A 4707-nucleotide genomic window follows, 5' to 3' on the forward strand; every position below is an offset into this window, starting at 1 on the left:
TCTTGTTTTTTCCAGTAATGCATTGCTCGCTTCTCAATCACTCAAAAATCTGTAGAGCGTTTCAGAGACTTTCGCACTCAGTATTTGCTTTGAAGTCTTAATGTAGTAGCACTAAGAGGCGAACTAAACATGACTACAGATTGCTCTTAAGGGGAAAAAGAAGAGTTTTAAAAGTGAAGCTTCTTCAACTGCTTTAATTTATTTTTCCCCTGTTCCATCTTTTAAATGTCACCCTGTCCTCCGGCTCTTTATCCCTGTTCACATGGGAGCAGGGATTTGCTGTTTAAAGTGATGAAGTATCATCAGGTAGGTATTTTTAGGAACTGTGCATGTCTGTGAATGATGTTTTCTCATCCAGTTGTATCAGAAAGGTGGAACTAGCCAAACAAACCGTGACTTTAATCCTGAAAATGCTCCAGTGTGAAGGAGAGAAATGTAGGTTGTTATCATAGTCCTGGGAATGACAATAAGCTTTTTGGTGATTTATTTCATTTTTAAATGTGAAACTGTGGTGTGGGAAGAAGTGCTATCTTTGCAGGGACTCCTGTCTTCATCCAGACCATTGTTTTCTCAGTGCAGAGAATATTTATACTGTCAAAAGTTACCAACGTAAGACGATGTATCAGTTTTCTCGTTGTGTCTGTTTTTTTCCCCTTCTATAAACTCATTCCCAACTCTGGTAAAAGGTGAGAGTGAGGGATGTACTGAGTTTTTTTGTACTGCAATATTCTAAATCATTAGAAATACATGTTGGTGTGTGGAAGTGAGACAGACATAACTGTCCCCCTGACAGGAACCGGTAGAGACTATTACTTAACATTGTCTGTGTACTAGTGAAAAAAAAACTACTTCTTGCCTGCCTGACAGATGATAAGAGAGCTTCTCTTAGGGCAATTTTCATGCTATGCTGAGAAATGGAGAGAGAAGGACAGTAGGATTATGCTGTCCCAGGTACCTGAGGCTCCTTATCCAGGACTCATCTGTGTCTTCATGTGCCATGGAAAAAACACGGAGGGGAAAGGAGGTCTGTGCAGATTCTTCTCTACACATCCTCCAGTTCAGTAGACCTGTAAAAGCAAACAAATCTAACCACTGACTGCACTGACTTCCCTTGTCCAGGTTCTTCTGTGTGTGTGCACAAGGCAGGAGACAGATGGGTTTTGCTGATAGGTCCTTACTGACCCAGGCATCAGTCCTGCTGTTCTTCACATGACAGGTAGTGGGGGACCTGAGGATGTTGTGACGCTTGAAAATTTTCGTTACACTCTAAAGAAAAGATCTCTCCTGCTACCTGTGCACCTCGAAGGGTCAAGTAGGTATTGTTAAGAACTTAAAACTGTCTGTGTGCTTATAATCCATATGGTATGAACTTATTTTACCATCTGTTCAGTAGTTGCTTCACTGAAGGTATTTCAGTTCTTCGTGAAAGTGCCCAGAAGAATTTAGTTATAAATTCCTGGTCAGAATGACTGTTTAATGCTTTAGATACCAGAAATTCAATTAAAGCAAGGAAAAGTACTGAAGGAAATAATTGATAGCAGTGTAATAGAAAGCTGTAGTGAGTGCAGCTGAATTTCAATCTGCTTGTAGTGTGACACATTCCTTCTTTTCCATCTCAAAATTTTTATGATCAAAGGAAGCATTCTGGATAAGGAATGTGTTATGCACATGCAAACTTTATAACCAAAGTTGCTTGGAAATTGAATCTTACAACTGAGGGGGGAAAAAAGTCAGAGAAACAAAGCTTGAATGTAGAATTTTAGCCTTTGTTTTATGCTTTATCTCAGGGATACATTTTCACTTTGAGATCGTTTCACTACATATGTTTAAATTATTGTGTTTGACTTGCTGTTATTGCACAACAAACGTGGAAAATAACATGACAAATGAAGAGGGAAACTACTGTGTCTGTGTTCCATGCCCAAAGGAAACGTTCCCAAAGGAAACATTATTCTTACCAAATAAGGTACCAAAGAATCCTCAGGTATTTATGGGGCTTATGTGCATAATTATTAGCATTGTTTTCTGGTAGCACCATCCTCTGTTTCTTGTCTTAATATTTTGAATCCTATTTCTGTTAGCTGTTTTTCATTGTAATCACATTCGCTCTGATGCTCTCAAGCATAATGTGCTTCTAGACTTGAGTTTTTCTCTCCCTGCCTTTGGTGCCACACCCCTGGAGCTTCAGCTCAGTCAGATCCAGTGGCTCTGGAGAGACCCTTCAGTGCTCACACTGTACTGCAGGTGCTGTTTCCAGCTTCTGCCTTCTAGCTGGAAATCCCAATATTTAACCCGATTTTCAAAGTGCCCTCAGTATGTGTAGTAATATCCTTAATGTGAAAACAAATCCTCAGTAGCTTTTATAAAGGAGCTGTCCCCATGGGAAAGCATTCAAGTCAGATTTCTAATAATTTGCTGAGAGTTGTATGTTACACAGATGTCCCTTCTTCGTGTATCTCCTTTACGTGCTCAAACCCCTTCAACAGGTGGGAAGGTCTAATTCCATGTTTTTCTCTCTTTCTTTGTCAGTTACCGAATGGAACATGAACTGCTAATTGTGTTTATAAAATATGTTACAAATATGTAATTTTACAGCAACATAGAAATGAAAAAGTCAAAGAGAATGTTTGGCTGACCTTTTAAGAAATGTTTTTGATTGATGCAATATAGGACACTGTAATCTATGGCTGGCTTTGGGGGCCTGGCCCCTAACAGTGCTTGTGTGGGGGAAAGGAGGTAGGAATTGTTTTCCCTGGAAACGATGCAGCAGTATCCAAATTCAATGCAGCTGGACTTTTGGTTCAGTGCTTTGAAGTGGGATGAGACACTTCCAGTAGATTGTCATCCTCTCTGTATTTCATGAATCACCCAAAGCTGCATGCTGTGCCATCTGCTAACAGTTTGAAGCCACCAAATCCCCATTAGCAGTATTGTCTGGGTTGCTTCACAAAAGGCTGACTAAGAGTGCCTAGAGCTTGACACAGGCTCGGGATACCAAAAATGGTCAAAGTTGCGAGCACCAGAGAGGGAGGCAGGTGTCACTGAAAGGGCCTAATGCTTTGTAGAAATTGGGTGCTCTCCTGTCTTGAAAAGTTAGAAATGTTCGTGTGCAAGATGACGGTGGAATCAAAACTACTTCAAGAGTTTATGAAAAACTGAAAACAAAGAGCTGAAAAGGGGAGCTCAGTATGAACGAAGAGTACTCAGACTGGGAAAACAAGAAAAGTGGCCTTTTCTCTCACACAGACAACTGCTTGGCATCTTTTGCAGAAGTGGAAGAGACTTAAAAACAAATGAGAAGGACAAGAATTTATAAAGTGGTAGAACTACTTGTTTTTCATGTTAGATGGAGCTCTGTTGAAGTAATATTCCTGCAGTATTTGCATCAGGATAATTGCATCATACGATCTACCATCGTTCTTTCCAAAACAAATGAGTACAACTAGATATACAAGATACACAAGAGATAAGAAAGTTAGATAGTCTTGTCCAAGAAAATGTCCCGAGACTTTGGTTCTCAAAAATCTGAGCCAGGAATTCTAACGTTTGTAAAGAAGGTGGAAGAAACACATGGCAAATGTGCCTTGATTGGATGGGAGAGCAGGAGAAGTTAAGATCTTGGTTTCTTTGTGTGCCTCTTTCTCCACAGAGCTAAATTCAGTGAATTCTGTCCACCACGTGGTTTATTGCATATACAAACACAGTGTGCAGCAAATAAAGTCTTAATGACTGCACTCCCAGCAGACACAGTGGGTGCATTGTATGCTCTGGGTTCTGCTCTAGACAGACTGAATTTACAGTCCTCGTATCTTGGTAAATATAATCCCTTGCTAAATGTCAAAAGGTTAGCTGTAAAGACAGTCATCTTCACTGTGATGAAGCCAAAGTCTAGATCTTTGTTCTGATGTAAAGGCTTGCTTTGTCCATATAAAATAATTTTGAAAGTCATGCATCCATATGCTATTCCCCCCACCCCCAAAAAAACCCCAAAAAATATTTAGTAGAAAAATCAAAAAACAGGTCACATGCATCAGCCCTTCCACTGGAGAGAAAAACTAATGTGGATTAACTTATTTAAAAAGATGAACCATGTTAATCAGTTATGTTTTGTGTATTTCAATCAGAAAGATTTCTTTTTCCCAGCATTTGACTGATTCCTAGTTCTGAAAGTGTTTATGTGTCTATGAAGAGTCTTACCAAAGTCAGGTTTCTTATATAAATAATTACTGTAGACATGTAGGAAAGCTCATGCCTGTGTATATAATTTATGTACTTGATTAGTTCCTGTCTTTGAGTAACTACTTGCTGTATTTCTAAATAGTTTTCAAATATGAGATCCTAGTGTTTAACTGCAGCAGATAAGAAACATCTCCAATGTTTTCTTTCACACTTAAGTAAAACTAAGTTCGGAACAGCCCTGAGAGAGTGATGAATTAAAAGTGAGATGTTTAATTTAGACTGGGCTTCAATTCACGTTGTTCTTAGTCCATTATTTATAAGAGGTATTATGCTTTACTGTAAATGCTCAGTGTTTGAGGTCACCATTTCTTTCTGCTAAACCACATTGAACTTTAATTGAACAATTAAAGTAAAAAATCTTCCATGTACTGTTCCCATTCTTCATGTTTATCTAAACTTATCTTTATTCTTTGTTACTTTTTAAATTACTTTCCTGACCTTTTTGCTTTTGCAGTGGTCAAGCAAAAT

This window comes from Empidonax traillii, unplaced genomic scaffold (assembly GCF_003031625.1).
Source record: "Empidonax traillii isolate 1590-97213 ecotype Southwest subspecies unplaced genomic scaffold, ASM303162v1 scaffold652:size654491, whole genome shotgun sequence".
Lineage (NCBI taxonomy): Eukaryota > Metazoa > Chordata > Aves > Passeriformes > Tyrannidae > Empidonax > Empidonax traillii.